We start from the raw sequence: 26,527 nt of genomic DNA on the forward strand, positions 1-26,527 counted from the left end.
CACAGACCTCTCCCTTCACCTGGGAGCATTCACCATGGCATTCCTTCACCCTGGACACACCACATGGGGGTGGGAAGTAGGTGTTGGACTGGGCAGCAGCAGCAGCAGCAATAGGAACACATATGAAACTGGAGTGAAGGGGTAGCAAATCCTCTATCTAGCAAAGGCACCAAGTACTGCCCATGAGCCACAGAGGGAGACACCTACATTTCAGTACCCCCAAGGCCAGGCATCAGGGCCCACTCACCTGGGATGATCTGTGACGCATGTCCCTGTAGGCCTTTGTCTAGCACACACACACCATCCCAAGGACCTAATGGTTCTGCATACCGGAACCAGTAGGCAGAAACCAGTGCTAGGCGTGTGCACACAGTCCTTTGCCACATGGACCCCAAGCCCCAGAGCCTCAGGGGTGGGGGGAGGGCACCAGGAGGCATTTCCTTATGCTTTCTAATTCTGAGATTAGGTCCGCTCTAAATGCATCAACTCTGGAAGGGAGATCCAGAAACGTACACAAGGGCAATGATTTAGTACCATAGTCCTAGGGCACAGCTGATGCCTGCAACTAAAACCTGGGACATCCAAAAAAGAACTGTTCCCAGTAGTGAGGGAGCCAAGCAGTGAGTGGAGGGGCAGTGTGTACACACAGATGCGAGTCTGCTGGGGTGCCTAAGTGCAGGAATTTGCGTGTGTCGCTTTGCAGATACCCACACGTATTTATGTTCCTGTGCACCTGTGCATGGTATATGTACACAATGTGACTGTCTCCACGAGCACATGTATGTCCAGGGGAGATACTGTATCACCAAGGCACAGACAGAAGATGCCTCACAGGTCAGGGTAGCTGGTGTCCTATCTTTGGAGGCCTTGGAGGTCAGGTCAGGTTGGTTTACTCTCAGGTTTGGGGAGGGTCTGTGTAGTGGCCTTGGTCTTAGGTACTAAGCATGTCAGGACCAGTTGAGTTTGAGTGCCTTCCTAGGAGGCAGCACACAGGTAAGATGGGTGTGTGGGTAAGGGCCTTGATGACCCTCCTTGTAGGAGGCCGGTACAAGATACCCAGCCCCAGCCCACTGTCTGTAGTTTAGGTTACTATGTCCCCAGTCTCCATGTAGCTACACAGGGCATCATCCTAGATGAGGGCCTTCACAGCCTCTCTGGGGGCACATTAGCAGAAACCACAGGATGGAAACCTGGAGATAGCCATAACTCACTTTTTCAGAAATCCTAACTACAGCCTTAGGAGAAGCCTCAGCTCCAGGGACATCAGGGATACCCCTGTGAAAGACACTGGCAATTCTAATTCTTGGGTCTATGAAATAAAGCCTTTGCAGACTGTGCCTTGTTGCTCACAGACAGGTCATCCCCACCACATGAAGCCTGCTGTCAGAGCAGCACCTGCACCGTGGCCTGCCATGGCTGTAGTTTGCCTTAGAGCCCCAAGCAAGCAGGCAGGCTTAGCTTTCCCTGACAAGGCCATAATGTCGGTTCTAGAGTTTATGGCTAACTGGGGCTCAGACTTTAGTAACCTCAAGGGAAGTATAAAAACAAGGCCCAGTAAGAGGCCCTACCCTAGCGTTAGAAGGAGACAAATGCTCACATGGAAGAGAGAGCTACATTCACAGCTATCTTCAGAAGCCTGGGGGATATGTGAAAATAAAAGAGGAAAGCAGAGTGTGGTGGGCATGCCTGTGAACTCAGCACTTATGAGGTTAAGGCAAGAGGATCATAAGTTCAAGGCCAGCCTGAATTACACACACAGAATTCTAGAACCAGTCTCAAAAAAAACAGGGCTGACCAGATGGCTTGAGTTCATCCCAGAACCTCACACATAAAGGTGGGAGAAAAGAACTGACTCTGCAAAGTTGTCGTCTGACATCCCCGTGTGTGCTGTGGCATATATGCCCACACCCACATATACCAACAATCATACAGAAAATCTCAAAAATAAAAGGAGGAGGCTGGGGCTCAGTGATTACGAAAACTGGCCGCTCTTCCAGACAACTCACCCCAGTTCAATTTCCAGCACCCAAGTAGTAGCTCACAATCATCTGTAACTCCAGTCTCAGAGGATCTATTCTGGCCTCCATGGGTACCAGGCACACACATGGAGCACACAAATACATGCAGGCAAAATATTCATCACATGAAAAGAAAAGAAAAGAAAAGGAAAGAAAGGAAAGAAGAGAAGAGAAAAGAAAAGAAATTATGCCATACTTAACATTCCATAAAACAGAGACAGATCTATCCTGGGGTGAAGGACCCTGAAATTCGGTGACCTTGGCATTTAAGACAGCTTGACATGCATATCATAGACTAGCCATGCTCTGATTCTAGAAAAACCAAGCAGCCAGGAAAACAGCTGCAGGATAGAAAAAGTAAGGGGGAAAACCAGAGTACAAAAAGGAACATCTACAAAGTTCCTTGAAAAATAATGGCTATAGGGACTACAAAGCCCAGTTTATGGGGGGGGGGGGGAAGGAGGCATAGAGCAGACTGGACACAGCTAATGAGACAGCCCAGCAGTTATCCAGAGGCAGTGCAAGGAACTGACTTCATCCTGGCCCTCAGGAGGGACCTACATGTCTTTGCTGCCAGCTGTTGTGGGTGGGGGCTTCTGGACTAACGACATATGAAAAAGCCAGCTGCTGGTGTCAGAAAAGAGGCTAGCACCCGAGACCTTAGGCTCCTTTGATCCTCTCTAGGCTGTGTACCTAACTACTGGGCAGGACTACTGGCAGAGGCAGTTCTGGCCACTGTCAAAAGACAAAGCCAGAGCAAGGGCGTTTCTCCAGTTCAGCTGCAGGACCTGCTATCCTAGCTGGCCCAGGAGGGCAGCAGACCAGCCCACAGGAAGGCCATTGACGTGTCTCCAGGCAGCCTGGAGTTGGAGGTGCTGGCAGAGCTCAGGGCTGCAGCCTCGATGAAGACGCAGTCATTGGGAGAGAAGGACCAGAGGAAAGCCAGCCCCTGGGAGGGGACCATCAGGAACTGCCTTTCTCTCCAATCCCTCACCCCCCACTCAAGCCAGGCCCGATGCCCAACAGCCCTTCCGTCCTCTCTGGCCAGCGAACTACCCCTCATACCTTTCCCACAGCACCTCTCCCCGAACAGACCCCTCCCTCACCTGGGCCAGATGCTCCCCCAGGGAGCTGCTGGCAAGCTCTGTGAGTGCCAGGTGTCTCCAACCCAGCGCCAATGGAGCTCTAATGCTCCTTCGGGGCCTGCTGAGGTCCTCTCTGACATGCTGCTTCTTTAGCCCCTCCTCACTCCTATTGACCTGCAGGCTGAGAGCAAACCCCGAGTCCATCCCATAGACTTCCGATCACACACTGTGCAGGGAAAGTCAGTGCGTAGATAGTCAACACCAGAGACTTCTCATGCTCTCTGGACCAGCAGAGCCCATCGGGCCACAGCAGACTACACATACCACAAGGTCCTTAACGACCATAACGCATGAGGCCCATATCTGGGGGAGATGAGCCTGACTTTCCTGGGCTTATTAGCTAGTAGGTTCAGTGGAATTTCTGTTCTTGGCTACCAAAAAGAGCTAGAGTGACCAGGGTCATACAGGATTCTGGAACTGCTTGAGGCCAGATTAGTCAGTCGCGATGGAGATTTTTTAAAAAATTAAAAATAAATAAAATAAAACTCCCTGGCAGAGCTGGAAAAATAGCCTGGCACATAAAAGCACCTGGGTTCAGAGGACCTGGGTTCATTTGCCCACAGGAACATGGTGGCTCACAACCATCCATGACTCCAGTTTCTGGGTATCCAGTGCCTTTTCTGGGCTCCATGGCCACTGCTTGTAGGTTGTACACAGACATAATGCAGGAATACACCCATACACATACAATAAAATGGAAAACCAAACCAAACCAAAAAAACTCTGGACATTTGTGGAAATGGGTGAGGAGAGAGCAGTGCCTGCTGAGCACAGTGGGCTGCTATAGAGGGTGTCTGTCTTTGAAAGCACTCAACAAGTGCTGAGACTGGGACAACTGTCTTTAGCCCCCATGCCGAAAGGTTCTTGAAGCTGCAAATGCAGGAGTCCACAGCACCCTCACCTCACACCCACTTGTCACTGGAGGGAAGGCTCACATTGGGCCCTTGGCCTGCCTAGCAACATCCAGCACCCCGTGTCCTAGGGGTGATCTCCACCAACACAAGGGCAACCCCCTCTGCTCAGTGCCCTCACTGGCAGCCAGAGGTGTATGCAGTGCAGGCTTAGTGCATTGGGCCTGGGCTAGCTACAGCCTGGGCACTCCAACAGTCTCTCTGGAATGTCCTTTTTGGGAAAAGTGTCCTTACTGACATGAGACCTTGGGCAATGCCAGATAGGCTATGTTACCATGACTTGTGATGGTGGCCTCCACGTAATTATTGGCTGGATACTAAGTCAGGTCAGCCACATAGGCCAGAAATCTGCCCGTACCACATAATCATGCCCCAATGAAACTGCAGATACCCAGGTTAATAGGTTTTCTGGCTGGCAAATTCCATGTGGGTTGTTTCCACATCACTGCTGAGAGAACGGAGCAGGGACACGCAGCTCCACCCAGAAATGACCTGTGCCTGGTCTCGCCTGGATTCTGTGCACTGTCCCTTTTCTATTGTTGATTTTAATCTGTACCCTTCCCTTGTAATAAACTATAAACACGAACACAAGAGCCTTGTTGAGTGCTCTGAATTCTCCCATCGAATCACTTGAGTGAAGGTGGTCTCGGGGTTTCTTTACCAACATCTAAACTGTGGCTCTGCAAGAAGTCATTGCACAGCGGCTCAAAAAGGGAGCTCCCTGGCTCAAGGCCATGCAGAGGCCCTGCTTCCTGGTCACACCCTAACCGTGTTACCCCCTTTCCCATCCATGAGCTGCTAGATTCACCACACTCCTCATGAAGGGCTGGACCCTAAGGCCCATCGACAGGCTCCACCCCAGGCCACTTCCACAGCCCAGTCCACTGAGGCCAAGCACACCTGCCTCTTAGCTCAATGGAGACACATCCCACAGGGCCAGAGAACTCTGCCGTTAGAGCCGATACCCGATCATGGGCTGTCTAAGTGGTCAAACCCAGACTCAAGATAGCCGCCAGGCATAATACGGAAAGATCAGATCAAATCCACTAGGGAAAATACTAAATTCTGCAGCTTCAAGTCTGACATCTAGGGCATGTGGTGTGACGTGGGCTCCACTCATTGCCTCCAGGTTCTGCCCTCAGAGGACGTTTTACATTACTGACATACCCAACATTCTGGGGTCTATCACAACCTACGCTTCATCCTTATTGCTTTATGCAGCAAGCACTTGAGCAATCTCCTCAGGAAATCTAAACCTGCTACACACTGCCTGGCCTAGAAGGCTTTCCTTAAAAAAAAAAAAAATTTAGGACAGTGGTCTTCAACCTGTAGGTGGAAACTTCTGTGGGTCCCTTCCACAGACTTGTCAGATATCCTTTATATTGTTAGGTTTCAAGCCTGGGACAAGTGGCTGAGGTGCTTATTTAACATATTGAAGTGGATGTTGGCCACCAGGTTCTCCCAGCATCCCTGGGTCACTACTAGTTGCAAGGGCCCTCCAGGAAGGCATAACCCACCCTCTGCTCTGAACTCTCTAGCCCAACCCTTCCCTATATAATCCAACCATTTTGGTTACCCACACTCTTTTGACCTTTGGGCCTCCTGGCTGTTGTACCCCTCTCTCCCTACCCTTCCTCCTCTCCCCACATGGGCCAGCTCAAGTTCATGTTCACTCCAGACTCTCCAAGATGTCCCTGCCTCAGGCTATGCTCTCCCACATGTCTGTAATAAACCTCTACCTCTACCATACCTAGAAGTAGTCATGTTATTTTCCTTTTATTTCCTTTTTTTTTTTTTCATTAATCTGGTGCCAAAACCTGAAACCAAGTACCAATCATGTTTCATTTCCTTTTTATTTTTTATTCGCATATCAGATATTTACATTATGATTCATAATAGTAGCAAAATCACAGTTATGAAGTAACAACAAACTAAATTTTTGGTTGGGGGTCAGCACATGAGGAACTGTATTAAAAGGTCACATGCAGCATTAGGAAGGTTGAAAACCACTGCTCTGGAGCCAGCCTTCATGTCCCTGTAATTCTTGCATCCTGAAAGCCTGCCTGCAAAACCAGCACCATGTGGCCAATGACAACTAGCCTGAGAAACACAGCCACCGAGTCCCCTTGCACCTTGGCTGTAAATGCTGTAAGCAAAAAGCAAAGAGCAAGGGCTGAAAAGCTGGCTCAGTGCTTACGGGCATGGACAGCTCTTGCAGAGGATCTGACACCTTTATTGTATCTTCTGTAGACATCAGGCAGTGCACACTGTGCACATTCATATGCGCCAGAAAAACACTCATGCATAAAATAGAAGTTGAGCCTTGAGAAACCTGACCTTCCCTAAGCGGTCCCTTTCCAGCAGGGCTCCCTGGCAACACTTTTCTTGTGTGTGTGTGTGTGTGTGTGTGTGTGTGTGTGTGTGTGTGTGTATTTTCCAAAGCAAACTTATTTTTGGCAATGGCATAACAAATTTTAATCGAAAATAGACCCTCTGAAAATAGAGAAAATAAAACACAACAAGAAGGCCGACAAGCTTACAGAATTGACGAGTACACCCATTTGTGCTGGCTAATTTTATGCCCATTTGTTACAAGCTGGAGTCATCTGAGAGGAGGGAACCCCAATTGATGAAATGCCCCCATAAGATCTGGATGTAGGCGAGCCGTAGGGCATTTTCTTAATTAGTGATTGACGGGGATGGGGGGGGGGGTCTGTGGGCTAGGCGGCCTGGGTTCTGTAAGAAAGTAGGCTGAGCAAGTCACGGGGAGCAAGCCAGTCTTAGCAGCACCCCTCCACAGCCCTACATCAGCTCCTGCTTCCAGGTTCCTGCCCTGTTTGAGTTCCCATCCTGACTTCCTTCAGTGGTGGACTATGGATATGGAAGTATAAGCCAAACAAACCCTTTCCTCCCCAGCTTGCTTTCCAGCTATAGTAACCCTGAAACATCCAGGTCAGAGAAGATTTACAACTTGCTGAATGCAAACATCTGCATACATATGGATTTTAAAAATCCATATAGCAGCACTGTAGTGATTCCAAGAGCCCCACATTCTTTGTCACCTGAAAGGAAGCACAAGTTCCTCCTCTAAGTATCACCACATGAGAATTCCAGGCCTGAGCTAGCTGAGATACCTGGGCCAGAGGGAAGCCCATCTACCGAATTAACAGGGAGACAGCGATTCCAATCTACCCTCTTGACATCTCTTCCAAACAGGATCCACACTCAAGTGTGATCTACCCTGTCACCTCCTGAAATGCCCCCAAGGCACCTTTCTTGTTACAGTACTAAGAATGTGGCTTGTTTTTGCTGTTTGTTTTTTGAGACAGGCTCTCTCTACATAGCCCTGGCTGTTGTAGAATTTCCTATGTAGACCAGCCTGGTCTTAAACCTACAGAGATCTGCCTGCCTTGGCCTCCCAAACGCTGGAATTAAAAGGCATGTGCCAAGCCGATGCACACATTTAATCCCAACACTGAGGCCTCAGAGGCAGGCCTCAGTGAGTTTAACACCAGCCAGGTCTATACAACAAAACCCTGTGTAATGGTTTGAATAGGTTTGGCCCCCATAGATTCGTGTGTTTGAATGCTTGGCCATTGTGGGGGGGGGGGGCACTATTAGGAAGTGTGGCCTCATTGGAGGAAGTATGTCACTATGGGGGACAGGCTTTGAGGGCTGATGTGCTTAAACTAGGCCCAGTGTGGTACACAGTCTCCTGCTGCTCAGGGATCAGGATCAAAACGTAGAACTCTCAGCTTCTTCACCAGTACCATATCTGTCTGTATGTGGCCATGCTTCCTGCCATGACTATAATGGACTAAATCTCTAAAACTGTAAGCCAGCCCCAATTAAATGTTTCTCTTTAAGAGTTGTCAATGGTCCACACAGGGAATGGTGGTGCATGCCTTTGATCCCAATACTGGAGAGGCAGAGGCAGGCAGATCTCTGTGAGTTTGAGGCCAGCCTGGTCTACAAAGACAGTCCAGGAGAGCCAGGGCTGTTATATGGAGATTATGTAATGAAAGTTTTGGTTTCTTTGTATGTCATGTAAAAATGCTATTGTTTTAATCCCAAGTGTGGGGTTTTAGTTGGCTTATAGTTTGTCCACACCTGTTAATTGTCGTGTGCTGGGCATGATCTTTTCCAGCTGGTAACGACCTTCCATGTGCCACATAGAGGGTCGTGCTCTAGGACTCTGAGAGTATAAATATGAGGCTGAGAAAGAGACTGTGTGGTGTTCAGTGGAGTTCAGTGTTGGCATGTGGTGTGTAGCAGTTTGGAGACACCAGAGACCAGAGATGGTGTGGCGGTTTGGAGTTGACAGACAGAGAGAAACGCTTCAGGGCACAGTGGCATGGAAGAGCCTGCTAGCTCTGCCTGCGGTTGACGGAGATTGGTGTAGAACCCTAAAAGAACCTTGTGACCCTAACTAGCCGGGAGAAATAAAGGGGTCTGAGACCCCTCTCCCCACTAACCTTTTCTCTTTATTAATTAAGGCTGGAGGGTTGGTGGAAAGGAGGTAGAGGCCTAAACACCCCAAACAGAGTTTAAAACAAGAGCGATAGCGGTGGCTTTTCGCTACACCTGTCTCAAAAGAGTTGTCCCATCACAGGGCTCCTCTTGGTACAGAGAGCTGATTGAGAAGGACACTTTTCCAGGCATTCCTGGCCCATTTGGGAATGCTTTCGAGAACTGCTCCAGTATGCTCTGTCCATTCAGACTGCCTCAGAGATTCCTGTAGCCTTCTGGAACCCTATTCTCCAGTTAAGGTCCCTTCCTTTTTGGTGAGATGTGGGTATCTACGTGCCTGCCTCATGATCTACCATGCCCTCATGATCTACCATGATCTACCATGATCTACCAGGATCAACCTTCCTTCAGCTTTGTGGAGCAAAGTCTTAAATCACAGCAAAATTTCTTTCTTGAAAAAGCAAGCCTTATCTCGAACCCCAAATTTAAGGCAGTTTGAGCCCTGATCCTATCTAGTACAGCCTCTGCTTCTGGAAGTAGGCAGAGCATGACACCCCCCCCTCCGCCCCACACCGTGGAGTTTGCCTACCCCTCCATGAAAAACCCAAGAGTCACAAAACTCCTTTGTTTGCCACATTTTGAAAAGAAGATTCTCCTCTCCTTTAATGCCCCATCACTGCTGTCTATGGCCGTGATATATCTCTATTCCAGAATTTAGGGCTGTATCTTTCCTTCAGATCCCATCATGATACACATAGCAGCACTTCCAAATGGAACTCTTCTTTGGACCTGAGGGCCTGCTCCCCCGCTTCAGGACCCTGTCTCCTAGCAAAGCTCATTTGAAGACTGATCTCATGTCAGCTCCTTCCCATGAGACTGAAGTTTAAGTTACAATAGCTTTGAACTCACTATATAATCCAAGGCTGACTTTGAACTCCTTTTCCTTCTGCCTTTACTTCTTGAGTCCTGAGATCACAGGCTTTACTGTACAAGGTTTGTATCTCCTGTCTTTAACTCCCTTCCTAGCCCAAAGTGAGATTCCCCCCTTTCCAGGCTCTTGGATCAGCCTTGTTTGGGTAGTGCAAGGCAGGGGCACAACTTGGCTTCCCAAATGCTTAGCCATCCCCAGGTGTCTGGCTGAGCCATCCAGCCTGTCCCATGTCATCACATCAGACTCCCATCCCCTCAGGCCTGGCAGCATCACCAGGCTTCAGTGGTGCAGAAGTTAACCTTCACCCCCGTTTGTGCTCTAATGTCTGAAGAGCTGCTTTCTTTCCTGGCTATTCATAGATATTATGGTTTGGCTGTAGCTTGCCTCTTTGCTACTTGTGGGTGCTTTTTTCTTCCTCACTTCTCCATCCCTTTTCTTCCACCCTTTCAACCCCCTAACACTAGATAGGAGGAAAAAAAAAAGAATAAAGGGAAAGGGGGCAATGTTATCATTAGTTTACTTCCTGCTGATTAGTTCCTTAGAGCAAGTTAGATCTTCACTGTCAGGATATCTAATTTCTTCTTCTTTTTTTTTTTTCTTCACACATGACTGTTTAATAAACCCCAGTTGACCAACAATCCCTGATGCTTCTTGGGGCCCCGGCATTCCAAACCTTTGAAAAGTCCCCAGAATTCCAAACCTCACACAACCGCAGAAACTATCTGCAGCTGGCCCCTGCTAGAGCATGAGTCAAATCATAGTCAGTCCTTAAGTGGACAGTTTGAAGCAGCCCCATATCCCACACTGGGATTAAAACAAAAACATTCCCATAATATTTCTGTGTTTAAAAAAAAAAAAAAAAAAACAGAACTTTCACTACATTTGGATACATCTCAAACTCAGCTTTACCAGCCCCGTGGTGCTGAGAGCTGATGGGGCCTCTAAGAGTTTGGGACTCGGGGGCTGGAGAGATGGCTTAGGGGTTAAGAGCACTGGTTACTCTTCCACAGGATTTGAGTCTCAGACTGTATGTAACAGGGACTCCAGTGCTCTCTTCTAGTCTTCAAGGACCTTCAAGAGCACTACACGCATGTGGTGCACATTCATACATGTAGACAAAACACCCATACACATAAAAATACATTAAAAGAAAAAAAATTTAGGCCTAGAGGGAGGTCCTTAGGTCAATGAGGATACTGGCCTTGGAAAATACTAAAAGAGGCTTATGGGGCTTTTGAAAAAGCAAGAAGTCATTACAAGAGCCTTTCCACACATGCTCCTGTCACTGCCATCTACCTCGTGATGCAGCCAGTGGAAGTCGTGGGCTTGCAAGAGTCTGTATCATACCTTTTGTACTCTCAATATCCAAAACTTTTCTTTATAAAGTCAGCCTGCTTTGGCTATTCTGCTGTGGCAATGTAAAACTAAAATAACAGAATCTTTACATCCTGGCCATGGTAAGTACACACATAAATTTCTATCACTTAGGAGATAGACAAGAAAATCAATTCAAGGTCATCTTCAGCCACTCTGCAAATTCAAGGCCAGCCTGAAATACAGGAGGCTTTAGGGAAAAAAAAAAAAGTCATCTGCTAGAAGCCTAGCTGGATCAATGCTGCACTGTAACTGGCATGGACAAAGCGGGAACATGGTAAATAAACCCTTTTCTGACAATCCAAATGGTTAAAACAAGGCATCCCAGGAACTGAATCCTCCATGGATCTCCAGCTGGGGGAACAGGCTCAAGTCAGGAACAGTCTGGGGAATGGTTTCTAGGAAATGTACACCTTGTCAGATGGCCTCACAGGTTAGGCTAGCCTGGCAAGAGAGACTTAGTCTCCTTGCCATCCTACGTAAACTGTGCCCTCACTGATAAGGACCCTTCGATGATGTTAGATCTCAGGGGGTGCCCCAGTGGAGAGGATCAGCCAGGATTTACAGACTCTCTAGTACCTTCCCTAAACTTTTAAGCCATTGGGATGTACCAGCCTTGAGGTAAGGCTGAACAGTAGTATTAGTTTCTTAAATTATGACTTTATGCCCTACTTAGTACCTTCACTAATCTGCTACGTTCAAAAGTCCTTCTCTAAGGACTATAAACACAAGGACAGCAGCTTCCCCGGCCAGCACTGTTAAAGGTTATGATCACCTGAAATTGGAGCACCTGGCTGAATAGGCCTTGGAGGTAAGCACGGGGCCAGCATGTTCCTTTATCTCCTTGTTCTTCCCAGTGGACCCACACTGAAGAATCTTTTTCTGCTTTTCACTATTAATTTGGGTCTTCAATATTTTTTAGATTTATTTAGTTTATGAGTGTTCTGTCTGCATGCATGTCAGTATACATTATGTGTGCCTATGGATAGTTGTGAGCTATCATGCAGGTGCTGGGAACTGAACCTGAGTCCTCTGAAAAAAACAGAAAGTGCTTTTAACAGCTAAGCCATCTCTCCAGCCCCTTAATTTGGGTCTTTTAATTGGTTTATTGAGGACAGTGATGGAGCTTCTTGGGACAGAGGTTGTGATTCTAAGTCTAGTAATAGTACTTCCCTGTTAGCTATGTCAGGCCTTGTGCCAGTACCAGAGACTCCAAAGTGACACAGTGACGAGGTCCACAGCCTTTAGCACTTTATGTGCATGTGGTCCTGGGGATGGAACCCACAGCCTCATACATGCCTTAGCTCAAACACATCACACCTGAAGCCCTCATAGCTCCAGGCCAGCTTGCATCCTTCCAATGTTTAGTCCTTTCCTAGAGCAGCACACAATGGCAAATAGCAAAAAGCCCCTGCTCCTGAGGTAGCAGCCAGGACAGCAAGCATCACTGTCTTGTCCAGTGACTGGAGATGAGCAAGACCTGTCCATGGGGTCAGAAGGCAGACAGAACCAACTGATCTCAGGACAGTCAGACTACAGGAAGCAGATGCCTGGGGACCAGCAATGGCTTCTGCCTCTGCCTGTGAATGGCTGGGCTCCTTGGTAGAATCCATCAAGTGGGGTGCTGAAAACCTGTGCACCTGCAGCTGGCACATTTCAAGACAAAGAGAGCTGTCTACTTCCAAAGCTCTTCAGAAGAAAGCTTGACACTCTGCTCTCTCCCTACGCCCAGACAGGCAGGAGACAAGGCAGACAGTAAGAACGAGCAGATGCATCATGGAACAGAACACAGGGGCACAGGGCAGAGCATAGGTGGACTACTTGATGATGGCCTCACTCACCTGAGCAGTGTGCAAGATACATTTGGAGCCTGGAGGAAAAGGCAAGCAGACGTGTGGGCAGAAAGGCGGAGATGCAGGACACAAAGGACAGGCATTTTTTTTCTGACTTCCCACTGGAGATCTACAGCCTGAGACAGTCTACCAGGGCTGTGTGGATCAAGTCTACGGGCAGAGGCTGTGTGACTCTAGAATCAGCTGACAATTTAATGACCGGGAGTGAAAATGTACTTTTAGGGCTACCTAGTCTGTGAGTCTGGAAAAGTCCCGTGGGCTTTCGGTCCACCTGAAGCAGTCAAATCACTGCTGGCTGTAGTAGCCCCTGGCTGTGGGTAGTGAAGCTATTCTTTTTGGGCAGGGCAAAACCGAAGGAACTTCTGATGTGATGGGCCGTGATCTGGGCTTCAGGGAGCTGGCAGCAGAAGAGGTAAACACACAGGGAACACAGTGTCGGCATTCCTGAGACCTTGGCTTGAGAGATCTCCCGGCAACCAATCGGACGCAGCACCCTCTTCTCCTCCCATCTCGGCAGCCAGAGCTCTGTAGGGCGACGCTGCTCAAGCCAGCTGTTACACAGCAGTTCACCATGACAGACTGTCTCCCGCGATGCCTTCTCCTCAGATCCCCCAATGTTCTGAAGACGTTAATTCAGCTTCACACCAGGGTGTCACTGTCTCTTCACAGTTCAAAGGAACAGCACCAACCAAACATACTATGGGTATGACAGAAAGCTGTGGATTTCAGCCTCCCCTCAGTAGGAAGGCCAGCCTGTTCCCTGGCCCCCACAACAGGGACATGCCTGGCCATCACCTCATTCTGTATTGAAAATTAAATACATAAATAGGGCATTTTCTGTTTAGTTTTTTTCTTTTTTTGAAACAAGAGCCCTGGCTAGTCTAGAACTCTTTACATAGACCAGGCTGCCCTCAAACTCTTAGAGATCTGCCTACCAAGTACTGGGATTAAAGGTGTGTGCCACCACACCCAGATAAAAATGTGGAATTTCTTTAAGAAAAACTTATTTCTGTATATGAGTGTTTTGCTTACATGCATGTCTGTGTACCATGTGCATTCCTAGTGCCAGCAGAGTTCAAAGAAAAGAAGGTGTCAGGTTTCCTGGAACTGGAATTGTAAACCGACATCTGGATGCTAGGAACCAAACCCAGAACCTCTGCAAGAACAAATGCTCTTAACTACTGAGCCACCTCTAGCTCCCAATTTCCTCAAAGAGAGGACAGAAGCAAGCACTGAGACACATGGCCGGTATGACATAAGCCGCCGCAGAGTACCATGGGAGCAGTTGCTGGAACATGGATGCACACTGGTCTCTTTAAAGTTTGTATACTTGATTTTTGCAATCTCAAAACAAAGCTGGGTGTGACACACATAGTCCTAGCACATGGGAGGCACAGACAGGAGGAGGGTAAATCCATTGTCAGCCTAGGCAACACAGCAAGACTATATCTCAAACTTCTCAAACACATATGCACTTACTTAAGAAAAATATAATAAAAAAGTTGACAGCACCCTGGAGGTTGATGAGTTCAAGGCCAGCCTGGGCTACAGAGCAAGTTAAGCAAGTCAAGACTATATTAGAAACCCCACCTCAAAGAACAAACAATGAATAGTTGAGATAAGGAGAGGTGGAAGAGCTGGGCTTGGTTTGATATGCCTGTATTCCCAGAAGGAAGGCAGAAGTAGGCAAATCTCTGTTGAGTTGGAGACCAGCCTGATGTACAAAGTCAGTCAAGGACACAAGGACATCCAAGGCTAGTCAAAAACCCTGTCTTGAAAAACAAACAAACAAACAAACAAACAAACGTAGAAGTTGTACAAGTAATCTCTCAAAGATCAACTTGGTTTGAGGTGACCTTGTTAGGAGCCCTTTACCAAGTCTGAACCAACAAATGCCAGGCTTGCAGCCACTGTTGTTGTAAACTGACACATCACCAAAAGATGGGCTCTGGCTCTTCCCCACAGAGAGGGTTACAGCAAGCTTGGCTCTGCTTCTGGGACTCCTCCAAGCCTCCCTGTCCTCAGCACCAGGCAGCAGACAGGTGGTCACCTACATCCGGGGAAGGGCTGCGATTACATCCGAGCACGTAGGTGATCAGACTGAGGGACTGCAGTCCACATGAGGCAGGATGGAAACAGGGAAATGATGAGGACATGAAAAGCAAGAACAGGGCTTCATCCTAGCATGGGAGTAAAGCCTTCTGTCAGCTGAGAAGCAAGCAGTCCGATGCAATTAACAGCAATTGCTGTAATGGCTGCTGAGAGTTAGCATTCTTTTCTTTTCATACACAGATTTTTTTTTTTTTTTTTTTTTGAGAGGGGATCTCCCTGTGTAGCCCTGACTAAGCTCACAGAGTTCTGCCTGCCTTTGCATCCCAAGTGCTGGAATTAAAGGTGTGAGCCACCATGTTCAGCCTCATCTACAGGTATTTTATGTTAAAATAGCAAAAACCCAGGCTTAAGGCATGAAAAAATGTATATGACCTTGATATGGCCTTATCTCTTTACCCAGGCAGGTCAGAGATCTTCAATGTTCACAGTAGGATACTCTACCTTACAGTAAGATACCTACCTAATGCCTTGAGGGCTGAACTTTTATCTTATAACCTTGGCAGTGCCATCAAGTCATAAGACAGAACTTTTAAACCTCACTCAATGAGTTGCTTTTGAGAAGACCCAAGCCCAAGCCCCGGAGTATGTTTTACTTTCTTTTGGGCATCTCTTTTGCCTAGCCTTCATGCTTAAGCCTCTACTGAAATATCTTTAATACAGTCTCCAACTCTACCTCATAAACTGGCTAGCCTGGAATTCTTTCCAGCATCAAAGCCCAGTGTGACCTGAATTTAGGCCCTTAAAACGAGGGGAAATTCTCAGGCTACTGAGAGTGACAGCTGGGAGCTGTGCCTCTCTGCTGTGTGTCCCTTAAATACTTAAAGTGAAATAAAGACACAAAAGTAAAATGAAAATGTGGGGCCGGGGACCATGGTAAGGGACCTGAAGAGATGGGAGCACCACTGCATCCCATATCCCTGGAGGGACACTAGTTATCTGAAGGAGGGACAGCGGCTCTGCTCTGTCTATCTGGCAACAGTCAGCCTCTGCAGCAGATCACATGATTCAGGAGGTCCTGGGGAGAAGGAGAGGAGCACAAGCCTAGCCACCAAACACCCAGGCCTAGAGCAGCCTTGGGAGCACCTGACTCCTTACCTAGAGTTTTCTTCACTGGGAACAAGACTGGACCAATGAATACTGACGTTAAAGCGCCTAGAGGAAGTCTTTCATAAGCGTCATTCAGCTGTCCCTTTATAGCTGTCACATCTACCTCATAGAAGATGGCTCTCAGCCCAGTAATGGCAAAACAGTAGTCAGGAGGCCCAGGCAGCAAGACACACTTCACGGGGGAGGGGAGAGGAGCTGGGGATCAGGGACTTTGTGCAAGGGCATAAGGTTCACTCTAAAGAAGTGGCCTATCGGACAGAGAAAAGCACAGGGAAGACGCTGAGGGTAGACGGGTGGGGTCTCAACATCGGGTCCTTTTTGTCCACGGTCTAAGAGAGGAAAGCAAGCAAAACCTGGGCTGCGAAAGTGCCTAGAGTGACCTGGATGCAGACTAGACGCAATGCCCTCCTGTTCGGAACGAGGGTTTACCAAGCCAACCCAGTAAAGCCCATACCAGGCATAGGAATGACCCAGCACTTGCTGCCTACTCTGACATACTGTGAGGTCCGAGGCCTCAGAGCAGGCTTCAGGGTGAGCGAGGCGACAAGACTAGGCTCCAGAGTAGTCCCTAACGCTGGAGACTGTAGCCCTCCACCCAGCAACAACCATGCAGCACCCTGTCCCTCCAATCTAGACTCTTACACAGCAAGTCTGCTCCTGCCTGCCATGAACACCTCCCCGTACCCAGTCCTGACAGGGATAATCAGAAACGTCTTCCAGTACCGCGGGGCTGCTTTTAATTGTCAGAGACGGTCTAGTCTGTCGGACTACAGTGCCAAGACAGACCTGTTAGTTTCCATTTTACACCTTGGAAAGAGGAAAAGTGAGTTAGGACGAGAAGGTGCGGGCCGTCTCGCCCTCGACCAACCTGGTCCAGACCGCGTTCCAGGAGCACGGTGCCCGACCGTGGGGTAAGCCCGCCAGGAGCGCAGCCAGCCAGCCCCAGCCTCCTGCCGCACACTCACCGCCTCCGCCGCCGCCGACTTCCGGGTGCCGCACCCGCGCGCCATAGCCGCCAGCCCAGGACCCGCCCGGGCCGCTGCCAGAGCGCTCGCTATTGGGCGCAGCGGCGAAGGGCGGAGCGGAGAGCCCACAGCCGCGGCCTTGTTGGCTGAACATGCCTTCGTTCAGAGACTCGGAGCTCCGCCCCCGCAGCTGCGCCAAGCCTGGAACTGCACCAAGGCTGGAGTTGTGCGGGCATCTATTCCTTTTATGCTGCCACAGCATCTCAGCCTGCGCGTTATCTCTGCGAGAATGAAGACAGACTCTGAACCCCGCCGGGTTTTGGCGCCGAAGCCCCACCCGTTGGACTGGGTCCTGATCGTAACCTTTAGACAATACTCTAATCTCTCCTGGACAGCCTTCCCTTCCTTTGTCGCCCCCAATTCAACCCAGACTGTCCCTGGCTTCTGACTGACGCTTTATCTATTGCAGTCCTTGAATCAGAAAGTACCACAGAACTTGGACTTCTGCTCTATCTTGCCTTCCGTAGTCTTTGAGTAGACATGGAGGCTGTCCTGCAGATCCATACCCCAAGGATGAGCTGTTGACCATGCTTGAGCTGTTTGGGCAATGACTGGGGCCTTCAGAAGAGGGCCAAGGCATTCACGGGGTCTTCTCTCTAGCATCAGGTTGTGTCAGAGGCCTGAGCATAACTAAGGTGGAGCACCAGAGGCCCTCCCCAAGACGAGTACTCCCAAAGGACAATGATAATGTACTATAGGCTCTCAGCCCAGTGTCTTGATACGCAGTTCTTATTCACTCCACTTTATAGATGCAAATATAATTGCCCAGCCCACAAGCTATTCAGCTATGAAGTAAATTAAAGAGCTAACAAGATCGCTATGTGATTGCTGTCAAACCTGGGCACCTGAGTTACAGCTCTGTGACCCACATGGTGAAAGGAGAAAACTGAGCCCTTTAAATTGTCCTCTGGACGCCACATGTACATTATGGTACATACACACTAAATAAAATGTAATTTAAAAAAAATTGTAAAAATGTCAAGTGGCAGCAGCTGCATTGAAGACCTAGGTGCCATGGTCCCAAACCGAAACGCTGACGCTTCGCAGAAAGCTGGAACTCCAAAGAGACAAAGACAAAGCCGCAGTCAGACCCAGCCGCAGGTGTCTGCTCTCTCACAGCCTCACCCACCTGTATTTCTCCTGAGGACTTGTGCACCATGACTAGTGGCCAGCAGGTGGCAGACCTAGCTAGGCCCTCCAGGTTAACCCAATCACCCTGTGCTTCTGCCAGAAGTCTCCAAAAGAGCAGCCAGACCACTTGGTCTACAGTAGGCTAAAGACAAGTAGGCTTGGGAATAAATGAGCATGGGCTGGTTATGGACTAGCAGATACACAGTAGCGCATCTCCAAAGCACCAAGCCATGCACCTCAGAGTGGGATATCACTAATAGAGATGTAACACCATGTTGGATGGTGGTTCAAATCCTGTCACAGGCGGCAGGTGGCTGCGTGACGGGATCTGAACCCCAGCCCCTATTTTTGTTAGTTATACACTCTGACATTCTCTCCCAATTGAGTCTGGCTTATTGCCATTCCACCTCCAATTGCACAGTCCTCAGAATAGAAGCTCACTATTTATTTATTTATTTATTTATTTATTTATTTATTTATTTATTTTGTAACCACCCTTTTCAGTCTTTAAGTACTGACTAATCAGGAAGTTCTTCTTAACCAATACACCTTCTCTCTGTGGCTTTCTCCAGCACTATCCCTACAGAGCTTTCCAGAGGAAAGAGGGAAGGAAGGAGGGAGGAAGAGAGAAAGAGGAGGAAGAGGAAGAAGAGGAAGAGAAGGAGAATAAGGAAAAGGAGGAGGAGGAAGAGGAGGAGGAGGAGGAGGAGGAGGAGGAGGAGATGACACTGGATTATTGGTCCCTGTGGGCTTCTGCTCTATTTTTGACCCCTGCCTGGTAGAGAAACTGCAAGACAGCATTGCTGAGCCCTAGCTGAGTTGGCTCTACCCACCCTGATCTTCTCTATGCAGCTGGTGATCAGGCTCTAAAGCAGGCAGGTCTCTGGGAGGGGCAATACTAGCTTGGGCTAATTTGGAGGCTATGTCTCCCTTTTGCCCTCTTCCAGCAGAAGAGACTGTTCAGCCTCTTTGGTACCATCAGCAAGTATGGGGAAGTAGACACAGAACTACGAGGTCTTCAAGAGAAGGGCTCCAGGATGGCCAGGGGGCCAATGCCTTTGGAGACAGGCCAGGGAACAGCTGGATGTACTCAATCCATTTCTAATAGAGGAAGAGAATCCCCCACCGCACAGCAACCTAGCCAGAATGGCATCTGCAGTGTTGCTCTACATAGTGAGAGCTACCTTCTGGGAGGACTCTGTTCTCTTGGGAGTGCTCGCTCTGCCTTCCCAGAGCTGCAACAGTGCCAGGATGCCAAATGGGTTCATTTCCAGTACCAGTACCAACGGATTAGTAGCAACTGTCTTGACTCTGAAAAACTGGTATCGATTTTTATTGCTAGAGCACAGCCAAACCCAGGTGGGCCCAGAAATGTAGTCTAGCTCCAGGCATTTAACTTTCTTTGTTCTTGCCAAGCAACCATTATTGTGTGAGCACATTGGACTCAGCACAGATGGGTGAAATATGACTGTTAGGGTAGCGCCCCCCCCCCCCCCGCGCCTCCATTAACACTCTCTGGAGGGGCCTTAAGTTGCTCATTTCCAGGTGCATCCAGAGTGTGGAAGGCTTGTAAGCAAGCACAGGCCAGATCCATTTCCCCTGCCTCTCTGCACTCCCATCTCCTGTTTTACAGCATCTCCTCCACTGTCACTGTCACTGCAGAGATGTGACTGGTGTGCTCTCTACCTGGCCGGGAAATGTGTGTTAATCTTTTCAGGAAGTGGATGAAGCTCCTTGATGCTTCTCCGAGACTCAGAGCAGGGCAGAGGAAATCGGGGCACCAGGGTGGAGTGGGGAGAGAAAAACGTATAATTGCCCTTTCCCAGACTGAGCACTCTTGTCATTGCCCCGGGAAAGCATAGCATTATGCAGCGGGGAGTGGGTGTGTGTGTGTGCCCAGGGGCTCTGTAAATACATGCTTCACAGAAGAAACAGACCTTAGTTTTACCAGAGTCTGCTTCTGCTCTTGATATCGCTGCAGTCGTCCTCACCCCTTGCCAGCCTACCTAACCTTGTTGGTCCTCGCTTGCAGATATTCTGGGACAGTGAGACAAGCCCCCCCCCCCCCCCCCCAGGCCTGGACGTCCGAAGACTGAATTCACGACTTAGTCGCCTAAAGCAAACAGTAACCTAGCCAGACCTCAGTCTTCCATCTATAAAATGGGGGGGGGGGTAGCAGCCCAATCCTCCTTTGCAGGGCGTAGGAGAAATACCATTCTACGACAATAAAAAAGGATCGACGCTTAGTGTCCCGGCAAACAGCAGGCGCTAGAGGATACCTGCGAACTGGGAGTGATGTTGGAGACAACGCTGCTGGAATCCGGGAGTGACAGCCCGGTCCTACAAGGTCCGGCTCAGGGGGAAGTCCTCGGAAGGTGGCTGGGAGGAGGCAACTCTGCTTTCTGCCTCCGTTGCAACCGCAACATTCCGGGCAGGTGTCAGAGCCTGGGCCTGCTCTGCCAGGGGGCCGATCTTGGCTAAGACTGACAATACCAGGAGCCCTACAGCAAGCCGCAATCTGTGCACATCCATCCAATCCGTACGGGCTGCGGGGCGCGTCTCTCTACCAATGGGGAAATTCTCGGTTGGATGGGGCGGGGCGGAGGCCTCTTCTCCGGCCAGGTCCGCTTTGCGCACGGGCCGCGGGAGGGGTGGGAGGGCTGGCCTGATGACTGCTCGGGGTAGATGAGGAGGGGGAGGAGGAGGAGGAGGAGGAGGACGGTTCCCTAAGCCCCGCACCCGCACCCGCACCGGAACCCGCCCGAGCTGTGGCCCTGGAGCAGTGTTGGGTGCAGAGTGCTGGAGAGGCCGCTCCCCCCAGCGACGGGGGACCCCGGGACGCGTGTCTTGGGGGCGGAGGCCTCGCTGCGGAGCCGCCCACGCCGCGCGCCAGGTGAGCTCGGCCGGGTGGGCGGGGTCCGGCTGTGGGCCTAGGTCTGGGCACTCGCGTCTGCGCCGGGACTGGGGGTGGGTGCTGGGGGATTGGGTGCTGGGGGTCGGGCTGGGCATAGCGTCTAGGTTGCAACGCGGACTAGGGTAGAGACAGGGTCCTGGGCTCGGACTCAAGGTCTGGGTGGGGTTCGGAAGCCAGTTCTTCTGCCCTTCCGAGCCCTCGCCCACACTGGGTCCCCCTAGAGACCCGGGGTCGCTTGGGGGCGGGTCTCTTTGTGCGTGACCTCAGGGCCCTGTCCGACTTGGTTACAGCGCCAGCTTCATGCCGCCGCCGGCTGAACAAGACCAGGCTCCCGCAGCCTTGCCCTCAGAGAGCCACCGGAGCGCCTGGAAGCAGGCACGCGGCAGCTACAGAAACTTTACAGGGACCCAGGGGCGGCGAAGCTGGGGAACTTCCTAGGGTGTCACGGTCGTTGGTGAGGGAAAGGTCTTGGCTCCGCCAAGGGGGTGCTCCCCAACGCACCTCGCTACTCCTAAGGCCTCAGAAATGAAAGAGGAGGCGCTACTGGGAATCCCTTGTCTGGTGTCTCAGCTTGGATCTCGTCCCTAGATATCCCTACATTCCTCAGTGGGACTCCGGCCTTGGACAGTCTGCAAGCCTGGAGTTGCTCTGGGCAAGAGGCCTGGGTACCCTGGCTTTCCCCTTTTAATTTTTAAATAATTACATGCTGCATACATGCAACATTTTACTGTATTTGTTTCAGTGTCAGCTATCAGATTATCCAGGGTACTAGGGAACTCTCACTTCCCTGTAGATTCAGACATTTAGAAATGACAGAAAAGAAAGAAAATGCTCCCATTTGTGTTAACTTCTAGGCTAGACTCATAATGTGGGCTAACAATCTGAGATGCAGAACACATGCCTACTTTTATAAAGCCAGGGGATGGCGCCATGGCCAACCTGTCTTTAGGACCATCTCTCCCTAAGTAGGACCAGCTAAACACGGAGAGTCTGCAACTCCACAAGGATCCCAGCCCCTCCACCTCTCTCTGGACCAGGATCCAGGCTGTATATGGTCCATCCAGAGCAGGTGCTGCCTGCTGGGGGAGGGGGGGTGGTGATGTCTCAGGATCTGTGAGCCTGGGATGGTGACATGCCAGTACTGTTGGAGCTCGTTCCTGTGTTCTGAGGCTATGTCCAGACAGGTATTGTGTCGTCTAAGGTATCTGATGCTTTCTGCTGTCTGCAACCACCTTCCATTTGAGGTCCTAATATTAGGGTCTGTCACGTAAGTAAGTGGGCACAAAGCACTTGGCTCGGATGACAGAGATACTTCTGAGCACAGCTAAGCCAGTGCCCACCTGGGTCCCTTTAGCTGTGCCATCCTCATGACTTTCACGCACAGATGCTTGTGACCAACACTCTCATGCATGAATTGGGCCCAGCCCTCAGTCTCACCAGGGCCCAGCTGCTATACCACTCTCACCCTCAGTCTGTGCGCTTTGGCTCCTTTCAATCTTGCATGCATGCGTGAACACACACACCTCTCCAGGTCGCCTCTTCCTAGTCTCAAGCACCCTTTGCACTTCTTAGCCTCTGTAAGAGTAGGGCTATACCCTGTCCTTGTTTTCGCAACACATGGATTCAGACTGAGACCTCTCAATGCCAGACCAGCCTGGAGCTCTTCAACAGATGCCTAGCTGGAAAGCTAGAGCTCTGCTTCTTCTGGTCCGATTGTCAGGAGTTGGGGAGGAGTCAGAGATCCTTGGACAGGCCCCTTGGCATCCTGGAGTGCTTCTTTCACTCTGAGGGTCACATAGTGGTGGGATGGTGAAACCTAGACCCAGAAGGACACTAGTAGATGGAAATGGATTTGCAGGGGGGTCCAGACATGGACTGTGCATCAGTGTCCATTGTAGCAGTTGGTGTGTTGTTGCGATGGGTCAGGAGGAGTGGTTCTGCTGTGGTGGGTACCAGTCATTGAGCAGAATGAATTTTCCCTGCCAGGTGGCTGAAAAACTCTCTATCTGTGCCCATGTTGACTGCTGAAAGGGCGTGTTCCTAGCTACTTGCATTTTCAATCCTACCCTTCCTCACAGAGCAGAGCCTAAGGAGGCCCATGTAAGACTGCAGCATGAGGAGGCCACTTTCTCAGTACACTCAGTACTGAGAAAGCTCTTAGGCAGGTCATCCTGATCCATGGTGCGCATGTGTGACTCTAAGTCACCTGCTTCTCAGCCTCAGCTGGCCTGACTCATCTTGTACCTGTGGAAGTCTCCACATAGTCAGCCCTTGCTGGCATGTAGCTTCCTGGTCTGTCCTTTAAGCTTGAACCAGGCTTGTACCCCAGTCTAAAGCCATGTGGTTGAGTCAGTGGCACTGTGACACAGCTGCAGACCCTCCCCCAGATTCTGAGTAGGTCTGTGGGGTTTAGGCAGGTGGTGGCAGTGTCTCGAGATTTACATGGTTTGGTGGAGAAACCTAATGTGTGTGCCTGGGAGGCGGGTTATGACTAGGGTAGGCTCAGACTATTAATCCTCAGTGGAGAAATGGAGCATGGCAAGGCACCCAGTGGTCCTTGGGCAGGTCAGTACCCCTGGAGCCTGTAGAACATCAGCAGGATGTTCAAAGGGTTTCAAGATGGGGATCCCCTGTCATGAGTCCCATCACTAGATCTGCCTTTGTTTAACTGCCCTATCCAGTCTCTTTTGTTATTTCCTATTTGCCTTCTGATTCAGGGTCCCCAGCAAGGTGGCTAGCCATAGTTACTCCACCCTGACCATACCTGTACCCTGCCCCTGTGATGAGAGCACTCCTAGAAAGAGACCCAGGCCTCTGTTGACCCCCACCACCCTGCATCCCAAAGTTCCTCTACCTCTGCACCTTTTCCCTACCATCTCTCTAGGAGTCTCATATGGCAGGGGTTCTATTCTTGTAGCCATGCCATTCCCTGCTGCGTGAGAGGTATGAGAAACCCTGGGGATAGGAAGACTTGAGTTCATATCCTGCTTGGTCCATCTCTGGTTTTTCACATTTGTAAAATGGGGAATTATACCTACTCAGGACTGTCAATGGGAGCCAGATGTTGGCTCACAGATCATGTGGCCAAGGCTGTGGCATGTAGCGAGTCCTGGTGAGAGACTTTTCAAAGATCAGGGCTGATAACAAAGTCACATGGTTCTCTGTGATAAAAAAATCTAGGTTAACATTTAAGTTAAAAGCAAAGTTGTCCCAGAAATGTCATGCCTAGAGCAGGGCTCATTCCCCAGCCACAGGCTTTGCCTCTGCTTGGGGGGTTAGTGGGCTACTCTCTCCAGCCGTTCCTCCAGTATCAGCAGGTCCTCCTGCCTTAGCATGTGCCCGACTCCCCTCTGCCTCTGCTGTTGAGTGTTGACGCTCACCCACACATTGCATGATCCCACTTTAACATTTAACCAGCTTTCTCCTTTCTGCTTGACGCCTGTCTGCGGAATGGCCTGGCAACTTCTAGCAACACAGCCTGGCCTGAATATGGCCACCAGAGGGCCTCAGGGACTGCCAGAGGAGCAAGCCAGGCTCCGAGTACTCCCTTCATTCTCTGCTGTACATACCCCTTCTGCACCCCCCCCCCAACAGGGTTAGTTGAAATTCATATTCAGAAGCTTGATAGGCTAAGACAGAGGCAGACCCACCTCTGAGTCCAAGCAGATGGAGTCCACACAGGAAGATTGGGCAGAGGCACAGAATAACCTGGAAACAGAGAAGACTATTACCTACCTCGTAGTACCCCAGAGATGCCTCCTTGTTTGTCCATTCCTCTCTGACTGTCCATGCCATACATGTTTTCATATATATGACATAGACACTCGGGTAGTGTCCCTAGGCTCAGATATGCCAAGAGGGAATGTGTCCCTAGACTATCTAGACAATCTAGACAGGAAGTGATGGTTCCATCAACCCATGGTGGAGTTGTGTGCTGAGCAGACACCTCTGCTGTCTCACCAATGCTCCAGCTTACACACCGTGTGTACTTCACACTCAAGGGCCAAGTCCTACAACTTGCCTGGAACTGGGAGCCACGGTTAGAGCTAGCTCTGGGGAGCCTTGGGAAAGGCAAATGTCATCCCACAAGGTGTGGATTGCAGGTCAGGGAGACACAAGACCCTATGTGGAACAGCAAGACTCTAATGATGCAGCCTTCTGGGAGGAGAAAGAGGTTGCTAAGTGTCCATATCTCTGACCTCTCAACCTCATCAGAAGGGAAGTTGACCTGATACAAACTGCAGTCCCAATTGTGTGTGGAGACAGGAAAGTGCATATGCCATGTGGTTGAGTCAGGAGCATCACAAGGTAACCTTAGGAATAGGGATGCCAGTGTCCTGCCTGGAGGACAGTCTAAGCCAGTATGCCTGCGTCCAGAAGAAACAGAGTCGAAGATGGCTTCACATAGTCTCCTCTGGTTTCTCTACAGGAACAGAGTCCACAGGATGGGTGTTAGGACATGCTGAGATCCCTTGAAATAGGTAAGTAGCCTGCGCTGCTCGGGATAGCAGAGTATCCTGGTGGGGTTAGTGGGTGTGGTCTGTTGCAGAATGGTCTGGGACCAGGCAGTGTATGCTCTTGTTTGGTCAGCTTCATCCTGGTTGGGCCTAGTCTCAAAGCTGAATGGGACCAGATATGGGGGCCTGCCATGCCAACTTACATTTCACAGTGGCTCGAGTGTGCATAGCAGCCACCTGATTGATGTCTGTCTTGAGGATGAGCCCACAGTGCGGCTGACCTACCAGGATGCTGGGCATTGTTAATGAGGACATTAGCTGGGTCTGATCTCTGTCCATTTCTGCTTGGATGCCAGCCATGGAGGTATCTGGTGTCGGCACAGCCTGCTTGGCCTAGAGCTCAGCTCAGAGATGCTTCTGACTGCCCAGGGGAGAATGGAGCCTCGGACTGGCCACTGCTGCTAAGTCCCAAGGCCTGGTGCCATGGGCCTCACCTGCAGAGTAAATGAATCTTGCAGTTTTGCATGCCTGTTGTTCTCACACAGCCTTGTCACTCTGCCACTATAAGGTGCCAGAGCCAATGACACTCTGCTGTGATCATAGTCCTGCTGTGTGGACTGGCTTAGCTCAGGTGGTTACCTATTTTGGGTTCATCTGTGACTTATGGCTGCCAGTTTCAGTGGCCCTGAGGTGTGACCCTCAGGAAGTGTGGCAGGTTAGGTGGCCTGGTCGTTCCTGTGTCTCCTGGTACTTTATGACTAGAAAAAAACACTTTGATAGCATTTGACACCCTACAGGAGTTGCTTTGGGGCAGAGTGGGTGATATTTACAAGGACTCCCCTCTGGACACTGTTCTTCATCCAGGACAGCTGTCTTGTTTCCAACTAGTCCGTTCTCTCACTGAGTTCTGCTCAGCCAACACCAGGGCCCAGAGGGGAAATCTGGCCCCATAATGTTGTGCTGGGAAGAAGGTAGCCACAGACCCAGGAACATCAGACTTCCAGAGGCCTGAGGGTCCTCTGTGAAGGGGCACTGGGCATAGTGGATGGATAGGTTGGCCTGACTCCTCTTCACCTGTG

General features: G+C 50.1%; 2 protein-coding genes across 5 annotated transcripts in view; one reads left to right on the forward strand and one right to left on the reverse strand.

The window, feature by feature from the left end:
* The window catches only part of Tango2 (transport and golgi organization 2 homolog), a 41,012-nt gene extending 20,489 nt beyond the window's left edge, over positions 1-20,523 (reverse strand). For 2 of the 3 annotated variants that reach the window (XR_008720533.1, XM_055610226.1), the window contains exon 1: positions 16,790-16,896. The gene's annotated coding sequence lies outside the window, so the exon portion shown is untranslated. Of the gene's footprint in view, positions 1-16,789; positions 16,897-20,356 lie in introns of those variants that run through there. The other variant, XM_055610227.1, reaches the window with a different exon arrangement.
* A 227-nt stretch (positions 20,524-20,750) lies between these two features.
* The window catches only part of Arvcf (ARVCF delta catenin family member), a 54,888-nt gene continuing 49,111 nt past the window's right edge, over positions 20,751-26,527 (forward strand). For both annotated transcript variants that reach the window (XM_055610209.1, XM_055610211.1), the window contains exons 1-2: positions 20,751-20,970; positions 25,421-25,472. The gene's annotated coding sequence lies outside the window, so the exon portion shown is untranslated. The remainder of the gene's footprint in view (positions 20,971-25,420; positions 25,473-26,527) is intronic.

Source organism: Psammomys obesus, unplaced genomic scaffold (assembly GCF_907164565.1).
Source record: "Psammomys obesus unplaced genomic scaffold, mPsaObe1.curated_primary_1811, whole genome shotgun sequence".
Classification (NCBI taxonomy): domain Eukaryota; kingdom Metazoa; phylum Chordata; class Mammalia; order Rodentia; family Muridae; genus Psammomys; species Psammomys obesus.